The 20,539-nt window shown below is 38.4% G+C and overlaps 1 protein-coding gene and 1 long non-coding RNA gene across 8 annotated transcripts in view; one reads left to right on the top strand and one right to left on the bottom strand.

Annotated features, from left to right (window-relative positions):
• Positions 1–20,539, top strand: part of HECW2 (HECT, C2 and WW domain containing E3 ubiquitin protein ligase 2) — a 399,402-nt gene that overhangs the window by 126,385 nt on the left and 252,478 nt on the right. The window lies entirely within an intron of this gene.
• Positions 2,156–12,676, bottom strand: LOC129058081 (uncharacterized). Its single transcript, XR_008522925.1, has 4 exons — positions 12,538–12,676; positions 6,817–6,938; positions 5,956–6,100; positions 2,156–2,437 (listed from the first exon to the last, which is right to left on the bottom strand). It is a non-coding gene; the product is annotated as an uncharacterized LOC129058081 (long non-coding RNA).

Here is a 20,539-nt window from a genome sequence, read left to right as displayed (position 1 = left end):
AAAGTCATCCATGTGTTTTTTACTTTTATGACCTCCAATTAGTCCCCCGCCCCAGAGGTAACAGCCTTATTTTTTTTTCTTCATACTATATATACTTCTTGGTTAACTACTTATTATCTCATATGGATTATTTATATATTCAGGATATTAACCTTTCATCATGTTATAATATTTCCTCAACTTTTCATTTGTCTTTTACCTTTGTTTATGAACTTTCTTACCACCTACATTTAAAATTTTTGTTATGACTATTTAATGACATATGTAAATATCCTTCTCTATCTCAAGATCATAAAACATACTTAATTTTATTTCAGTACCCCTATACTTTTTATTACATTTTTTATTTTTTAAATATGTCATGAATATTCTAGATATGTAAAGAATGAGATATTTAGCGCCTGTGAGCCCACCAGGTGATTCAGGAATAAACTATAATCTGTCCTCCTAAACTTCGTGGGTGTTCCTCCCCAGTTGCATTTCCCTCCTTTTGCCGCAGAGGTAGCCCCTCTGCCAAAGTGATTAGACAATTGTCCCCATTTTTAAAGTATATAACACTCTTATTAAAGTCTAACTTCTTACAGAAACTTGGTTCTGTTTCTGGTCCTTCTAGTTTGTTCTGTTTAGTTGTCTCTACATTTTGGCACCCATAACATGTTCTTTTATTTAAGGCGGGGCAACTTCTCTTATATTATTCTTCCTTTTTACAAATTTCTTGGCTAGTCTCACTTATTTACACACACACACACACATACAGGTTCAGTGACCTGCGATAGAAAATAAAACGATTCTTTGTCTTCCTTCTTCACATCTGGCTCTGATGGGAAGTACCATATCACCTCCTCTCCTTGAAAAAGAATTGTTGCTTCTTCCATCATGATATAGTGTAGTGCAAGTAACCTGTCATTAGCCTGCTAAAAAACATTTTGCAGCTTAAATGCTGTCTAGGAGGACGAGGCAGATAAATGTAGGAAAAATCTCAACAACCCTGGCTTTCCGTAGTTCTTGCTTGAACACCTGCAGGCTTGGCTTAGATAACCCATATACGTATATCATCCTTCCCTTTGCTTCCCCCCTCCCAGAGTCCAAGTCCCTTATTACAGATCTTGCTGACCCTAGAGTTATTTTGAAAACACACCTCAGACCTTCATTCATTTGGAAAATCTGTAGCTTTGGAAGTGGAAATATTAACAAGCAGGGAAAAAAATGGAATCGTTTAGAGAAGTGCCGCTTAAAGTGTGGTCTGCAGATGGCAGTGTCATCATCACTTAGAAGTTTGTTAGAAATGCAGATTCTCAGGCTCCACTCCAATCCTACTGACTCAGAGGCTGCATTTTAACAAGTCACGCTTGAGAAGTTTTGCTTTAAAAATCAGAATCCCAGGCAAGGTTGACCTGCCTCAGAAGTGTCCACTCCTCCTCTAATCTTTAAAAAGTAACTGAAGCATAGAGGTGGGTGGGTGTTGACAATATTGTACATACTCCATGCAATTTGAGGCTTTACCAGTGAGAGATTAATTTTAGTTAATGTAATTAATTGAAACATTCGTCTTTAAGGAAACAACCAGCTGGGCACGGTAGCTCATGCCTGTAATCATAGCACTTTGGGAGGCCAAGGCGGGCGGATCACTTGAGGTCAGGAGTTCGAGGCCAGCCTTGCCAACATGGCAAAACCCTATCTCTACTAAAAATACAGAAATTAGCTGGGCTTGGTGGCATGTGCCTGTAATCCCAGCTACTTGGGAGGCTGAGGCAGGAGAATTGCTTGGACCTGGGAGGCGGAGGTTGCAGTGAGCTGAGATCACACCACTGCACTCTAGCCTGAGCAACAGAGTGAGACTCCGTCTCAAAAAAAGAAAAAAAAAAAAACAACCGGGAGAATGAAGGGTTATTACTGGCTACTGGCTATTTGTTTTGCCAGTATGATTATTAGACACTGTTGATGCTGATGATTATTAGACTCTGTTGCTATATTCTATAAGGACATGTTTAGCAAGAGAAGAGAAAGTAATTTTGTAACATGGACACTTAGGGAATAGGCTAGGCCTGGATTGGAGGGGGCTGTCAGGGAAACAAGACATTTATTTAGTAAGAAGAGGAATTAGAGGGTGAGATAAAGGTAGCATGGGGGTTTTGTTCAGAAATGAGAAAATCTTCCCTTTTCCTGCTTTTATGTTGTGATAATTTGTATGCTTAAGATCCAGTATTAGTATTTTAATTTGACTTTTCAAGTTTAACCTGGAAAGTTAATTGCCACTTCCAATATTGTTTCTGTTTACAAATACATAGCAGCCATTTCCTGCACGTAGGGTTCCCTAAGAAGAGTCAGACACTGAAACCAACATTAGAATGAATGACTGTAAGCGCATCATAGAAGTATTGACTTGAGCCTCCGTGTCTTCCTTTTTCACAGGATTACAACGAGGATTAAATGGAATCTGCAAGAAAGCCCAGAAAGCTCTCAATAAATAGCAGCTCCTCCTCCCCTTCCCTCCCTCCTTCCTCTCCCTCCCCATAATCCTATCCCAAGCAGTTTGATTCCAGATTCTGTAGAGGCTAATAATACTAAGAATAGCAGTAGTGGTAGAAATATTTATAAGGTGCGAAGATAAGGAGGAAGTAATTTTGTATTGGAAGAGATATTTGGGGTTCCAAGGGAATAGCTTTAAGAATGCATATGCAGAGTTTTGAGAATTGTCTTCATTTAAATTATAATAATGTACAATTTACTGAAGACAAGCTAGGCTGAAACTTATCCTAAACCATTTCTTTGGGAACCCCTAACAACAGCTTTAGGAGTTAAAGCTGACATCAGCTGGTACTTGTTGTAATCCCTAGCAGGAGGTTCCGGGGTTACCAAGTGACATGGCACCAGGCTTGGTACTAGTATGCATTCTAGTCTAGCAAGTCTGAAAACTAAGAAGGTTGGAGTTATCAGAGATCAGAAAAGAAGTTAAAGATCAGAAAATCGAGGAGTGAGCAAAATTTGAAAGAATATTCTTAAAACACTTCTTTATCACTCTCATCATAGAACTTCAGTAGTTCCTTCTGCCTAGCTGATTTTTCAAAGTATTGCCAGACTGGCCCAAAGCCCATTTCTAGCTCACCTTATGCTTTTACCCATTTTTCTGCCTATTCAGTAATTCCACTGGAGATGACGCTTTCTACTTTTTCCAGCTGTCTAAAATCATAATCATCAATTAAGATCTGCTTCAAATCTCACTTCCCTTTCCTCTCTAAACTCTTCTGGAGAATTTCAAACAATTTGAATTCCTGCTGTCCAACCCTCTCACCAACTTCAGTATTATTTTTGCACCTGCTTCTCTATGTATTTCCTATGTCTCTTCCCTGTGAATACTTTGGAAGTGCCCTGCGGGCTGGAAAACCTATAATTTGATGTTTTTATAAGTTCATACTTAAAAGTAGCAATTTCTTAATGTAAAAGGTAACCCTTGCTAGCTAAACTTATCCCTGGACTATCTAAACCCAGGGACAGAATGGATTTGGATAACATTTTGGAGAGGGAAATATTTGGAGGAAAGTCATTGAAGTGTAAATATTTTCATTGTGGCTTAATTCAAGACGACAACCTGAGGTCTCAGGATGGGGAAGCCAGCTCTAGCACACTGCTGAAAGGGATCCCCCACTTTCCAAGTCTTTATTCAAATCTCTGGAGCCAAATATTAATAGATTTGGGTAACACTGTTTTCCTCACTGTCAACCTCATGGATGGAGTAGGGAGAGTCATTTATACTTGATCACTGGATTCTGCTGGTATATGGGTGTGACAAAGAAAATTCTTAGCCATTAGGTAAATATGGTCATTTCTAAAAAATTTTCTTAACAGCCAGTCTGTTAGAGAAACAATTAAAAGGTTATGGGATTGGATGTGAACATAACTTTGTAGCTACATATTTGGACAGCCTGTGAAAGCAATTTCTTTGAAGGACTGTGAGTAGCAAATGTTCAATAAATATTGGCCAGATGACTGATAGAAGAAAAGGGCTAAAGAAAGGGGAATGATTGCATTGTACATCCAGTGGAATTGCACGAGGCTAAAGGAATAGAAAACAAGAAATGGTGAGGCTTCATTTTCATTTTCTGTCCTTTTGGATCAGTGGTCCAGATCAGTTTCCTAACTGTGCCATGCAAATACATGTCCAGAACGGCCACGTATTTGCATGGCACAGTTAGGAAATAGGAGTTTATTTAAACTTAATATAAGCACAGGAATTTGTAGAGAAAGTTTACTAATCTTTATCATGGAAAAGCAAAAGTTAAGGCAGGTTCCCTAAAGTAAGATTAGGCTTATAAGCAGTAGAAAAAATGGTGACTTTACCTCAAGAGCACCCTAAAAATCATGATGTAAGCTGGGCCCAAATTGTCCTAGGCACATGGTTATTTTTAAATCCATGATTCTTACTTTGGAGGACTAAGAACACTGAATCCAGCATTATTTTAATTATTTGAATTTGGATTCCTAATTAAAGCTAACTACTGCTTCACAGATTAATCTAGATAAGAAAGTTAAAGCAACTCTGTTGCCTTTAATAAACACCTCTGAATCTGGAAGAAGACTAGATTAGCCAAAATCTTATTTTATAACTTGAGGTTCTAAAAAGCAATAGCAAATCAGCCCCTTAGCATTTCCCAAAATATTCCAATCCATCTGCTTAAAAAAATTACTGCCAAATACTTTAATTTGTTAGAAATAAAATACTTTACTCTTAAAGCTATGCTTTGAGTTCTTCATTCTCCATTGAGGTGCATGTAGAGCCCTACTTCTCCAGGAGAGCATATTAGGATTACAGGCAAGTAAGGGTATTGCTATCCCCTTCTTTTTTTGAGACAGAGTCTCATACTGTCACCCGGGCTGGAGTGCAGTGGCGCGATTTCGGCTCACTGCAACCTCCACCTCCTGGGTTCAAGCGATTCCCCTACCTCAGCCTGCGGAGTAGCTGGGATTATAGGTGTGCACCACCATTCCTGACTAATTTTTTGTATTTTTAGTAGAGACAGGGTTTCACTGTGTTAGTCCAGGCTGGTCTCGAACTCCTGACCTCGTGATCCACCCACCTTGGCCTCCCAAAGTGCTGGGATTACAGGCGTAAGCCACCGCGCCTGGCCACTATCCCCTTCTTTAAACAAAGATTTTTACAAGCACTAAGTCTTATCCTATTTGGAGTTTACCGTCCTCTTTCCTAATATGAGCTTAAAAATATTATCATTACACTAACTTTTGCCTCCTCTGAATTCTTATGGGTTTGAGCATGGCCAATGGGATAATTATAGGCTGAGTTTTTGCCTCGTTTGTAAAATCCTGGGAATTATACTTCAGGTTTTCCTTTGGCTTTTCCCCTTTCTTGCTTATTTGGTATATAGTGGAAAGAGGATTGAATGTCTCAGCTTAGTCACCAAAAACCTGTAATTTGATATCTTGAAAGGAAACAGGATCTGCTTTAGTTTTGATGGCATCTTCATGAGTAGTAAAACAGAACAAAACAAAAATATTGATGATACTTAAGTTACCATTCTAACTCCCAGCATTACTATTGAACCCTAGTTCTACATGAAGTTTTTTCCCCTCCTATGTAACCTATGCAGTTTTTCAGATGGGAATTCTGGGGTATGTTTAAAGGCCCTAAAATGAGAGTTAAGATGAGGCAATAACAGCTGGTGATAAAGTGGCAGCATATGCTTTCTTAGGTGCCATTTTCCTAATGTTTTATGTTGAGAGATCCAAAATGAAATTGGAAGCAGTCGAAATGATAATGGCCCCAAAAGTGGGTAGCAATTTTAATGTATTCTTATTCATAAATATTGGTTAAACCATTTCCAGAAAAAAAAAAAGGAAAAGCTGGAAGATGGAAAGATGGATTTGAAAGTAAAATAAAAGGACCTGAGTTTTCATAGGTGCAGGAAGGAGGATGGGAAAATAGATCAAAATAGTACTTACTTTCAGTTCCTTTATATGAAGCTTTCAGCATAGTTTGATTTGCATTTTCTGGGTCAAGGTGAAGCCCAGATATTGAATGTTGCTAGTTGGGCTTGTTGCCCCTGTGGATTTTCAGGGAAAGGAAGATCACTGTACAGGCTGCCACCTGGTTGTAGCAGTATAAAGAGTAGAAGGTTTCAGAGTGAGGCAGATTATAACAAAAAACAGTGTTATCTAATAGAATTCAAAGAACAAAGAGATCAGGTAGTTCAGTTAATCACCTTGGAAATAGTTTCACTTTGTAATATAAAATACAATATTATATAAGCAAGTTTAAAACAGTGATGAAAAAATTAGCACTTTCTCTGCAATTACTACTGTTATAGTCATAATGCAAACGAATGCCAGTCTGCATTAGTATTCTCAAAAAGCCCAGCCTTGTAGTTTTGAACTTTCATTTCTATTAAAATTTCCCCTTTGCAGTTGGAATTTTTCTTTTCTTTTTCTTTTTCTTTTTTTTTTTTTTGCAGGGTAGAGGGTGGTGGTGGGTGGTGTGCAGCCTGACTTGCGTGACGAATCTACATTGGATCTGTTTCCATTCCCAAACATTCTAGGCACTGAGGCAGCTCCGTGGTTTTTTTAGAGAACTCATCTCTCACTCAGTAGTAACCCATGCTAACAGTTATAATTGATAATGCAATCACCTGTTACAATAATTACTGCTGCTTCTCTCCTAATCTCATGTGAAAGAGGTTGAGACACCTCTTCTGTTATACACTCAACAGGGTTATTGATGCTATCACTAGTGATCATTAGAGAAGAAAGCATTGGGTTATTACATGTCCCTATGACTAATTGCCACTTAGTGACTACAGAACTTACAAGTTAAATTTCTACCAAGACTCAGAAGCCCTGGCATAGTACCACTGGGGAATGGGGGAGTTTGTAGTTTCTTTCACTGCTGGTGTGAGTGGAAGGCACTTCTCTCTTGTATTGGAGTCTCCCTGGAACAAGGGATAATGAATAAGTGAGAGTTTGTTTCTTTCATCAGGCATTTGTACCCATTTGTTTCATCTCCTTAGGCCACTCTCTTAAGGCTTTCCCTTGTGTTTTATTTTTTAGTCTTTGTTGTTGAGATGAAAAAGTACAGTTGTTTTGACCTGACTTGTGTCTAAGATTACTCAGAATTGTTAAGCACCTTGAAAGATCATTTCATTTTGTTCAACATCTTTTTTCGGGGGGAGGGGTGAGTGCTTGGGAACTGCTTCAGAGATTTACAAGTTTGTAATTTACTAAAAATTTCAAAACCGTCTGCTTTGTAAATAAGTGTCCTTAAAGGAAGACCTGTTAATAAAAAAGATACCTGTTTTGGTTATGTTTCTGAGAAGGAATGATTATATTAGGTTTTAAGATTCTGTTCACCTAAGATCTGATTAAAGCATAACCAGAAATTGGCCGTCTGGAAAGCACTATTAATGGATCCAGAAATGTCATTATCGTCTTGATCATATAATAGAATTTGCATTGGAGAAAAATATGGTGGGCTGAGTAGAATTAAAAGTCTATGAAAAACTCAGAGTTCCTTAATTTTATTCTTTCTTTAGGTCAGTTTATTGCACATATCATTTTTAATTACTATTTTTCCCCTTTCCCATTTTCCCCCTTTCAAAATTTACATTATGATAGACTGCTTTTCAGTATGTTTTGAAATATAAATTGAATGATTACATAAAAAATAACAATACAGGTTTTATTATTATAACTTTTTGCCTTTATAAAGTTTTTGCCTTTCTTTAATATGATTCAAATTATGTTATGAAGAGGAAAAAACCTGTTTCTAAATGTCTGTATGTGTGCATATACGTATATATGGATATATACGTATACGCACAAACACACACAAACACACACACATATGTACATGAGTACAGAAAAGGTCTGACAGGATGCTCACATATTGATGGACATTTGGGTTTTTTCCAGTTATGAGTTATTGCAAATAAAGCTGCTAGTGAACATTTGTACATAAGTGATATGGTTTGGCTATGTCCCCACCCAAAGTCTCATCCTGAATTGTAATCCCCATGGTTCCTGTGGTCCCCATAATCCCCATGTGCCAGGCGAGAGACCAGGTGGAGGTGGCTGAATCATGGGGATGGTTCCCCCATGCTGTTCTCATGAGATCTGATGGTTTTGTGGGTGTCTGGTGGTTCCTCCTGCATTCATTCTCCCTCCTGCCGCCTTGTGAAGAAGGTGCCTTGCTTCCCTTTAACCTTCTGCCATGAATGTAAGTTTCCTGAGGCCTCCCCCACCATACTGAACTGTGAGTCAGTTAAACCTCTTTCCTTTATAAATTACCCAGTCTTGGGCAGTTCTTGATAGCAGTGTGAAAATGGACTAATACAATAAGTCTTTGTGTGGATATATGTTTTCATTTCTCTGGAGTAAATAATTAGGAGTGGAAAAGCCGAATGGCATGGTGTGTGTATGAAAATGGTTTTCCAAAGTGTTTGTGCCATTTTGTACTCTGATCAGCAATGTATGACATTTACAGTTGTTATGTACCCTTGTGAGCATTCAGTATTGGCTGTCTTAAATTTTGGTCATCCTAGTAATGGGTGTGTAGTAGTATAGTATCTTATTGTGGTTTTTCAGTAGTTCCTTGTTCATTGTCTTCATGCTAGACTGTGGTTTATAAGGTAATTCTTCTGACATGTTTTTAATCTCTGTTGCTTCTTGCCCGCCTGCCTGCCTTCCTTTCTTTCTCCCTCCCTCCCTTTCTTCCTTCCTATCAGGCTGTGCATTTATCCATGTATGCTTTCTTTTTGTTATTACCCATCTTCAACTGAAGGCTGTTTTATCTATTACAACTGTTTACTCAAGTATTGAATGGGGAGGAGACAGAGAGTGAGTTGGGCCAACATCATCATTAATTCAGGCATTTTATCTCAGAATATTTTCTCACGTAATTAATTTGATCCTGTGCTGTGCTGTGTCTCCATTTAGGAGTCTCTTTATTAGGCTGGAGATGGTGGCTCACACCTGTAATCCTAGTACTTTGGGAGTCCGAGGTAGGAGGATCACTTGAGGCCAGAAGTTTAATACCAGCCTGGGCAACATAGTGAGAGCCTATCTCTACAAAAAAAAAAAAAAAAAAAAAAAAAGCCAGGTGTGGTGGTGCATGTTTGTAGCCTCAGTTACTTGGGAGGCTGAGGTGGGAGGATCATTTGAGCCCAGGAGGTTAAGGCTGCAGTGAGCCAGTTATGGCACCACTGTACTCCAGCCTGGGCGACAGGGCAAGACCCTGTCTCACAAACAAAAACAAAACAAGACAAAAAACAATTGAGATTTTTCCCTGCTCTGGGAGAAAAGCAAAAAACTAGACAGAAATTATATGTTCTCTACTCTTTAAAAGAAAAAGCTAAATGAATGTGTGCAAAAAAAAAAAAAAAAAAAAAAAGGTTTAGTCGGTTTTGTTTTTGTATCCTCATTCAATTTGGTTCAATTTTTACTTCATTGGAAATTATTCCTCATGGCTTGTAGATGAGATGGCCTTCTAGTTAGGTTGAATATTGAGTCTGTTGTTTTTTGAGTTCTTTTTATTTTGGTTGGCTTTAGGAGGAAAGTCGAATAAAAATGACTCTCTTCTGTTAACTTCCGTCAAAAGTCTTAACTTGATATTTCTTAGAGTCTTTTAATTATGCCCATCCCTATTTCCATAAACTGTTCATGGCTCTAATGCATCAAGTCTGACTCCTTGGTTTTCTAGATTTTTAATTCCACCCTTACTGTCAGCTGAAGAATGACGAGGTTCATAAATTTGGAAAGGAGAGCTTTATTTTTCATAAAGGGTTGCAGCCTGCAGGGTAGCCATTCTGACAGACTGAGAAGCATAGCCTTCCATTGGAGACCAGAAACAAACAACTGGAGGGTGAGAAGGATAAGACAGGGATTCACGCTAAAGGAGGTGGAGGAATATTCGTGTTCTGTAAGCAATAGGAGGAGTCATGCATATTTAGGAAGGGAGAAACATGCGCATGCACAGCTGAGCCTCATCCTTCTCCAGGGGACCCATGGTTTTTAACTATGGTGGCGTTAGCGTGATCCAGGGTGGAATTTTCTGATCTCTGACTTCAAAAGATGAAGCAGAGGACGCAAAACCCCTCCCTGCACATCCTCTGTGGACTGGCCAGAACCACTCTGTGGTCTGTGGTCTCTTATCAAGAAGGAATGCTGGTCGGTTATTTTGTTGAAAACCACAAAAAGGAGGGGCGGTTTCAGGAGGTTGATTGACTTCAGGGGTGGAGCGGAGCTTTCCAAAGGGCTGGTTTCTATTTAATCTTTAGGGAGGAAATCCTAATGGTGGTTATGGAGGGAGGGGACATCATGAGGCACGTCTGACCTCCTGTCTGGTCATGGTTGGGAACTGAGTTTTCAAGGATTTCTGGAGTCCTCTTGGCTAACAGGAGGTCTGTTCATTAGGTTGGGGGGCTTAGGATTTCACCTTTATTTTTCACTATATCTATACCACCTAATTTTTTCACCACTCTCCAGTACTCTCCTTTATACTCAAATACCCTAACCTGTACTTCTCCCCACTTTAACTGTTTTCTTCTCGTCATGCTAAGGCTCATTGGAGTTTCTAAGCCCACTTCTGTATTTCTCGTAGTCTACATCTCCCATCTCTCTTCAGCTAAGTCTTCTCAAGCTTTAAGACTCAGCTCATTGTTACTGCCTCAAAGATGCCTTCCCTGTCTAATCTGATCCGAAGTGGTCCTCCTTTTCTGGAAATTTCTCCATCACTTGTGTGGAGAATTTAACATTTAATTATACATACAGTCTTGTGGTGTTTCTTGTGCTGGTTTGTTTGTTTGCTTTTTTAGCATTATCTCCCCCAGCTGGACTACTCAGAGAACTACTAGAGAACATGGACCAAATCATTCCTTTTTCTGTAAATCCTGCTGTACCTAACATGGAACTGGACATATAATAAATGCTTAGTAAACAACTAGTAGTTAATTAGTCATGTGAACATATGAGTTTTAGCCAGTGTGTTTACACTTATCTCTTTTTTTGTTGTTGTTGAGACAGAGTCTTACTCTGTTGCCAGGCTGGAGTGTAGTGGTGCAATCTCGGCTCACTGCAACCTCCTCCTCCTGGGTTCAAGTGATTCCCCTGCCTCAGCCTCCTGAGTAGCTAGAACTACAGGTGCACGTCACCACACCCAGCTAATTTTTGTATTTTTAGTAGAGACGGGGTTTCACCATGTTGGCCACGATGGTCTCGATCTCTTGACCTCGTGATCCGCCCGCCTCGGCCTCCCAAAGTGCTGGGATTACAGGCGTGAGCCACCACACCCGGCCTACACTTGCCATCTTTATCATCTGGTTTCACAGTTTTCCATATGGAGCTTTTTAGAGTCTTGTATGATTTGTCTCAGTACTAGTAATGCCAAGTCACATATTTTCATCCCCTTGGGGTGTGTGTGTGTGTGTGTGTGTGTGTGTGTGTGAGAGAGAGAGAGAGAGAGAGAGAGAGAGAAACAGTTAAGATCCAGAGACTCCCAGTATTATGAGAACTTTCCTTTTCAGAGCCTGGATATTTCAGGTGTAGAATATAATAGAATTGGTAGAGGGCACAGGAAAGAGATAGTTCCCAATATTTTACTTATTTAATAATTCTTAGAGACAGGGTTTTGCTCTGTCACTTAGGATGGAGTGCAGTGGCGCGATCATGGCTCAGTGCTGCCTTGACCTCCTGGGCTCAAGTGATCCTCCTGCCTCAGCCTCCTCAGTAGCTGAGACAATAGGCATGTGCTGCCACACCCAGCTAATTTTTAAATTTTTTGTAGAGATGGGGTCTCACTACGTTACCCAGGCTGGTCTCGAACTCCTGGGCTCAAGCAGTTCTCCCACCTCAGCCTCCCAAAGTGTTGGGATTACAGATGTGAGCCACTGTGTCCAGCCAGTTCCCAGTATTGTAGAGTGGTAACTTTTAAGGATTGTGCCTATTATCCCTTTTGATTATTTGTTTAGATCAAACACCATGATGCTTTACTGATAAATACTTTGGGATATTTGGACATACTTCCTAAGTATAGCGTGCTTGTGTATATAATGCTTTTCAGGTTTTGTGGTAGTAGCGGGTATGAGTATGCTCTGAGAAAAAGAAGAATAGAAGTGAAAGACGTGATTATACTCATTTATAAATGAATCACAGACTTACAGAATTTGTAGAAGCTGAGAGATATCTTGGAAATCATATAGTCCCACTCCTTCATTTTTAGAGTTGGGAATATAAAGGACCAGTGTGGTTGACTCACATAAGGTCACAGTAGTGATAAGGAATACAGCAGTGCTGTGAATAGGCTGAGATAATCAATTTATATTATGTCTGGATTTTCTGACCCAGTTTGAGGAAAGTATTATGTATTTGAGAAACTCACACATTCTAAAAAGTAATTTTTTTAAACAGCCTTTCAAAAGATCTTTCATATGCTAAAATATTGAACAACATGCTTGGAATATAGTTAAGAGGTGACAGTACCATGTAGTGGGCAGATAGTTAAGAAATTTAGGTCCTAATTCCAGCTCTGGTACTTACACTTTGGAAAAAGTCATACAGAATGAAGAAAGTCAGTTTGTATTATTCAAAATGAATGGATCAGGCGAGATTCTGAGGGCCCTTTTAGTTCAAAAATTCTATGTGAAAGTGAAGCAGTCATAAGCCATTGAAACTTGACGTGATCAAAGCTTTATGACATCAGAGCAGAGACATATGTGTAGTATCTCTCCAAAGCATATCAGCAGCTCAACATTTAGAATCTTATATCTTGATTCCATGCCATACCTACTCATTAGGCACTATTGATGCTTTCCAGATACTTTCTATTTCTTAGGCTTAATTTGGATGCTCCTTCTTTGCTTGGAGCTTGGTACAGGAATATGAATACCAGGAATAGATCTATATGAAGCAATAAACTTAATATTTGATACTCTTTTGGCTCTTCCAAATGAATAGTTCACATGTGGTAGATGTGTTGGTGTATTAAAGAACGAAGAAAACCCGAGGTTGCTTAAATTTGTAGCATCTTTTACTGAAAGGTACTATAACTGCTCTGTGGGCTAGTTTTGTTGAATTGGTATGTTTTGCCTGATCAATTTCCCTTATTTGATATTCTGGAAATTCTGTAAAAAAGTAAATCCAGAGTTTGTTAGCCAGCCTTACTCTAATTCAAGGAAAGTGTCCCATAAGAGCAGTAAAAAAGAAGACCATCTGGACACACTTCAGTGTCATTGTACCTTGTCCCCATCACTGATGCTGGTATATGGTTACTCTTATTTGCCGATTGCAGTGGTTTCCAAGTAATCAATTTGTGATAAGCCTAAGCTCAGACCGTGTTTGCAGTGAAGCTTCCCCAACCTTTCTCCAGAGGACATACGGTCAGTCCCAAGGAGCCATTTACAATCCATATATAGAAAGTGCTTATGGAAGATTGTGTAGCAAGGGCAATGTGAAGCCAGTAATGTGGCAATACCTTCCTTGCTGGGATAAGGTAAATCAGTGATAAGAGATAATGTATATAAGGCTCATAGCTTAGAGTCTGGCTCATTTATAAATGTTCAGTAAACATGTCCTTATTCTGCTTTACAATTTTGCCTTTAGAATTATAACCCTCAAGCAATCATGTATTTTGTTAAGGCTTGGGAAATCTTCTAGAATATTTGACTTAGTGTAGAATTTTGATATGGTGTCCTTTCTTCTGTTGTTTAACTGAAAGAAAAGCTTAAATGTTTTGTGACTTCAGTATTCCTCATTTTGGGGCTTCGCAATTTAGGAGCATGATTTATATTAAAGACCTTCATATCTAGAAATAATTTATACTCCTTCTTGGTGTGGGAGTATAGAGGTATGAATTGTGAAAAACTGAGTCCCCTTTCTGAAATTTATATGCTGTTTTAGGTCAAAAACACAAGAAGTCAAGAATACTAGATGAAAATGTTATCCTTTAAAGTTAAAGGGCTCAATATTTTTTATTGCAAATGGTGTTCTAATTTTTTTCTGTTATTTATATCATATATTTATTTAACAGAATAATTGATTTTGGGTTATTGTACAAAATGCATTATTGTCTTTTGAATTTCTTTTGTCTTGCAAATTAATTTGAATAAAATAATTTTTTTATTTTATCCTTCATATTTCCAGTGTTAAAAATTACTGTGGTCTTTATTAAAAGTGTGTGTTCAATTTAGTTAAAAAGATTGTTTTAATGTAAAATGTTTAGTACTTTTTTCCCAAAAGAGAATGTCACAATTTAGAAGCAATCCAGAGTTTGTATTTAAAGGACTGTTTATAAGAAAACTATATGGAAAAAGTTGTCTGAATTACAACGTTTTATTATTTTGATGTTTGAAATAGTTTTAAAATTCTTTTATCATAAAGTCATAAATGAGATAAGGATATTTATGACCACTATTATCACTCACCTTTGTTTTAGAAGTTCTAACCAATGTAGTTATCTCAGAAAAATAAATCAGGAAGATATAGAAATCACTATTATTTATAAATGATATGATTGACTACTTTAAAAAAAGTTAATAAAAATTAAGTAAAAGGGGCCAGGCATTGTGGCTCACGCCTGTAATCCCAGCACTTTGGGAGGCTGAGATGGGCAGATCATGAGGTCAGGAGATTGAGACCATCCTGGCCAACATGGTGAAACCCCATCTCAACTAAAAATGCAAAAATTAGCTGGATGTGGTGGCACACGCCTGTAATCCCAACTACTCAGGAGGCTGAGGCAGGAGAATCTCTTGAACCGGGGAGGTGGAGGTCGCAGTAAGCCAAGATCACGCCACTGCACTCCAGCCTGGTGACAGAGCGAGACTCCGTCTCAAAAAAAAAAAAAAAAAAAAAAAAATTAAGTAAAAGGGTCTGTGATCAATCCCAGAAAGAATCAAATGAATACAGATTAAACCAAAACATGAGATTTGCTTTTACCTTTCAGGTGGACAATATCTCATATAATAAGTACACACTTATTAAGTGTTTATTGTATATCAAGTATTATATTAACTCATTTAATTCTAATAATAACCCTTTCAGGTAGGTACAATGATACAATCCCCATTTAACAGAAATCTGCAGAAACGTTGAGTAGCCTTCCAGAGGTCATAGAGCTAGTCCATGGCAGAGCTGAGATTTGAACCCAGCTATAAAATTCTAGTTCTAGAACCTATACTTTTATCCACTAAACTGCCTCCAAAGATGGATAACATTCAATGTTGGTGAAGGTATTTGGAAGAAAATAGCTACTTTCTCTGCACTGCAGATATGGGAATGCTTATCATGCCTCCTTTTCAAAAGGCATTCAGTAACACTCATCAGTAGCTTAGGTTACAGCTATTTCACTTCTAAGAAATAATCCTAAGGAAATAATCAGGCAAGTGTGAATAATGAATGTGAGGGTGTGTTTACAGCATGGTTTACAACAATAATCTAAATGACCGTCTTGAGGGAATTGTGTAACTAAATTATGGTATACATCATACAGTGGAATGTTAAATAGCTATTAAAAAGGATGATATAGTTTCATGTTTATTAATATGAATGCCCACTTTACATTTTGTGTAGAAACAAAGCAAACTACAAAAGAGTTTTGCTCTATAGTATCATTTCACCTTATTTATACATCAAAGTGGCTATACATTAAAGTAACTATACATGTACTTATACATGTATAAATCCGCTGAGGTGGGCGGATCACTTGAGGTCAGAAGTTTGAGACCAGCTTGGCCAATATGGTGGAACCCTGTTTCTACTAAAAATACAAAAATTAGCCATAAATTGCTTGAACCCAGGAGGCAAAGTGCAGTGAGCTGAGATCGTGCAACTGCTCTCCAGCCTGGGCAACAGAGCGAGTCTCTGTCTCAAAAACAAACAAACAAAACACATAGAAGTATTTCTTTTTTCTGTTCCCCCAACTCTTATTATTTTGTGGTAAAATTAGGCTGACAATTTTCAGTTTGGTTTTTTGCCTTCTGAATGTGAGGCAGTCTTACATGGAGCTTTTCATGAAGCTCCACGTCACAATTTTGTTTTTGAAGTTTCACCTTTCAAGGTTATATTGATTCTCTATCCCCAGACTGCTCCAGAAATCTAGGTGTGCTGTCATTAGGTGGGGCTAGTGAGCTTTGGATGTTCTAAACTGCAGGTCCCACCCTCGTTTGCCTGAGCTTCCTGATGAAAACATGACTTTTAGGTAATATAATTTATAAGAAAATAGAACTCCGTTAAAGTAACTAAATATAAGCTATCACTGAATGTTAAAGCAGATGATATTTTAAGCTGCATTTAAAATCAACAAATGTCATTATTAATCAGGAATCTTTTGTCAGTCAGAATTTTTCTCTGAGATGCTCTGTATGGATCCTAATTACAATACTCTTCTTCCTAAGTATTAGGAAGAGCTTCCTAAAGCTTGTGCTCCACAGCACACCCCATCCTGGGTTCGGTCTTAGCTGGTATTGAAGTGCTTTGAGGCAGTTCATTTTCTACTCAAACTTTTAGTTCACATGCTTAAAACTAATTTAGTTGGCTGCGTTCTTTCAAAGTCTTCTTTAGAAGTAATTGTCTGATGCATTTTAGCATCACCCCAGTCCAAGACCCTAAACTGATATGATGTAAAAGAAGAAAGAGTCACTACTGATTTATTGCAGAGAACCCAAACTCTTGGTGTTAGAGATCTTGAAATTCTGTGTCCTTAAAGAGGAATGAAGCCTACCCCTTCTCTCTTATGTGAGTGGATTAATTTGCTTACATGGTCTCTGTAGGCAGAGGAAATACAAAGGTCTTGCTGAGTTGCCTAAACATATTCCTTAGAACAGAACTGCTATAAAAAGCAAATTTTACAGAAAATAAGCTTTAAAAAATTTTTTGTCAGAGGCCACAATTTCATCATGGAGTCTCACTGGTTCTTACGGATGGGGTTTAGTCTCATTTTTTGTATTCCCGGCCCTGGCATTGATTTGCTCAAATTAGAGGATTATCTTATTGGGCAGTCTCCCATTGATAAGCCCTGCTCTGGAAATATACCAGGCTACATTTATTGGGCCCATGTTTGTTTGTTTGTTTGTTTTTTTTTAGCACTTTGGGGTCAGTCACTCATTTGATCATGCATAGAAAAATCCCAGAATTGTTTTCTGAGGAAGATTTTGCCCAGGAATGATCCTCCACCACCCTCCGTGCAGGAGAGGAGTAGTCTTTTGTGCAAGTGCTCATGTTGGTTAGCTTTCTTCATGTTCCTAAAAGGATGAAACTCTTCCAAAGTGGCTTTGCACTGAATCACATGTCAGATGTTCAAGGTCAGATTTATATTAGTGGATATTACCTTGAACTTTCTGTTGCCAGTTCTTACAAGAAATTCATTATAAAGAATTACTTGAAAAATAGGAAGCCCAGACATGGCTTTAAGAGTTAAAATTTAAGTGTAAATTTTACCCTTGGACTAAGTTGGGAGTATAGTTGTTTATCCAGCACCATTCTAGTGAGCCACACATGTTAATTTTTAAAAATAGCCACATTCAAAACAGGTGAAATTAATTTTAATAGTATATATTATTTAACTCAGTATATCTAAAACACTACCATTTGTAATCTTGTAAAAACTTATGGTCAATATAAGTCTTATCGATGAGATATTTTAATTTTTTTGTGCTAATTCTTTAAAATCTGGTGTGCATTTTATACTTGCAGCATATCTCGTTTTAGGCTAGCCACATTTCAAATGATCAATAGCCACATGTAGCTAGGAGCTCCTGTAATGGACAGCACAGTGTTGGACCATTACGGAGCTATGTATGCTTGTTCCTGAATTGGGCCTGCTGGTGTTAGGCCAATGAGATGCCATAAAAATGGTAATACAACACTGTAGTATTTGATGTAGATAGAAGAATGGAGACTAATACTTCATACACCATGAAGACCAATTGGAGAAAGTTCTCTCAGATCTCATCACCAGGAAATCATTTCTTATTTATTTACTTATTGAGACAATGTCTTGCTCTGTCACCCAAGCTGGAGTGCAGTGGTATGATCTGGGCTCACTGCAACTTCCACCTCCTGGGTTCAAGGGATCCTCCCACCTCAGCCTCCCAAGTAGCTGGGATTACAAGTATGCGCCATCACGCCTGGCTAATTTTTGTATTTTTAGTAGAGACAGGGTTTCACCATGTTGGCCAGGCTGGTCTCAAACTCTTGACCTCAGTGATCCTCCTGCCTTGGCCTCCCAAAGTGGTTGGATTACAGGCATGAGCCACTGCGCCCAGCCACCAGGAAATCATTTCTGTTTATCTTATGGATGGGGAATGGGTCTGTGTTTCTTGTAACTCTTTGGATGTTAGAAAGATCAGAGATAAATTAATGGCCTGTTTCTAGTATCTGAACAGAGGAGAAAAGCATAAGTTCTGGGTATAAACTTTACGCCATATTTCTTAAGCTTCCTTTCCTTTTTTGACAACTTTCAGCTTGTTGAATGTAATACTGCAGTGTTTCATGCCTTTTAATTAATAAATAAAATATTTTATTTCAATTTTCACAATGTTTCAATAATTATGTCTGTCTAAATTGTATGGGAAATAGAATTTAAAAATTCTTAGACAAATCTCTCGGTTGACTTTTGGTTCATTTTAAATTTGTTTAACAAATTTGGATATACTTGGAGAGATAGTGTCAGTTATTTGGTCTAACTTGGGACTACATATAGATAATACCTGGTGATTTCTTATGTCAGCAGTTCTCAAATTTCAGCATTTATCAGCATCAAATGGGGAACATGTTAAAAACCTGATATTTGGGCTGGGCGTGGTGGCTCACGTCTGTAATCCCAGCACTTTGGGAGGCCAAGGCGGGTGGATCGCCTGAGGTCAGGAGTTGGAGACCAACCTGACCAGCATGGTGAAACCCTGTGTCTACTAAATGCAAAAAATTACCCAGGCGTGGTGGTGCATGCCTGTAATCCTGGTTAATTGGGAGGCTGAGGCAGGAGAATTGCTTGAACCTGGGAGGCGGAGGTTGCAGTGAGCCAAGATTATGCCATTGTACTCCAGCCTGGGCAACAAGAGAGAAACTCCATCTCAAAAAAAAAAAAAAAAAAAAAAATCTGATATTTGGGCTGCATCTAACAGGTGGCTTATGATCAGTAGATTTGGAGACTAGACAATGGTGGTTGAACATGCTCTCTGCTGTTATATTCCTGGTAGCTGCCTCTTCCATCTTTCTTCTTCCTCTCATCTCCAGAAAAAATGCTGTAACCCCACAATCCTTTTCTATCTTCCTTTCCCTGCCACTCTCTGGCTAAGCACCGTGTTTTTATCAGTCAACTCAGATTCTTTCCCTTCTGCTTCACCTATTATCTAGGTTTTGTGTGCTAAACAGTGGGACATATCCATTGTATTACTGAAGTTTTCTACATCTATGACAGAAACCCAACCTAAACTTTGCAACGCAAAAAGGGCAAAGTTTTGGATGCACAGGGATGGACTTTGTCTTAGGCACACTGGGTTAAGGCTGGAGGAATGGCCCACAGCTTTCTTTCTGGTTCTCAGCCTGGCAGATCACCAAGGCCCCCATACTTATAGAAAGCCGGGGGAGGGACAACTGTAGGCAGAGAAAATGCATATAAGAGGAGACAAGGAGTGCTAATATTTATGATTCCAAGTCTCTTCTTTATTCCTGTTTCCCATGCATTATGACAGAAGGAATCACACCGTTGCAAAGGGTGGGTTCTTGTCTTATCTTTCTATAAATTAAAAAAAAAATGGATTAATGAGGTAATGGATAAGTGTGTAGTGTTTGAAAAGATTTTTCCTAATTACAACCAGTTAAAACTGTTTTGCATTTTAATGATATTTTAATTCATTTGAAATTATTATTTAAGGCCATGGTATTTTTACATTTTAGTAGTGCAGCATTCTTAGCAAAAATAATTTATTTATAAGCTGAATGGATTTATTTCTTTGAATAGATTTTAATCTATTAATGAAAATGCAGCTTCTTTTAGTTTATTGAATTTGGGAGCAGGAATCCAATTTCTATAAATATAATGAGTTAAAATAATTTGACTCACTAAAACAAATGAAATCTTTCAGCATCCGTAGAAAGAATTTGGCAATTTTACTTACGGTCATATAGTACTATCATTTTGTAAGGATTGTCTAATTATCTATTCTGCAGAAATCATTCCATCAGACTTCAAACCTTGCTTCATTTATACCTTCTCATGTGTTCCATTTTTAGTGAATACTTACCACAGTGTTTCTGCCCTTGCGCTAGATACATTGCTAAACTAGTGAGATGAGACAGAGGTGGGGAAGACCACGGACCATACAACTCATAGTTTCGAGGTCAGCTGGAGAGCTAGCGTAGGTCCGAAGGATTAGTTCTGTGCATCAACGTACTGGGGTGGGAGGAAGCCGGTACTATAGCCCGGCGAAATTCCCAGACTTGGCACCAGAGTTTCTTTCTTTTTCCCCATATCTTTAGGCTAAGAGTTCATCACTGTCTTCCTTTTTTAACACATAACCAGGTGCCACGGACACTCACCCCA

Source organism: Pongo abelii, chromosome 11, assembly GCF_028885655.2.
Source record: "Pongo abelii isolate AG06213 chromosome 11, NHGRI_mPonAbe1-v2.0_pri, whole genome shotgun sequence".
In the NCBI taxonomy this organism is placed as follows: Eukaryota; Metazoa; Chordata; class Mammalia; order Primates; family Hominidae; genus Pongo; species Pongo abelii.
Note: the sequence above shows the minus strand (reverse complement) of the source record. Positions and strands in the feature narration are given on the sequence as shown.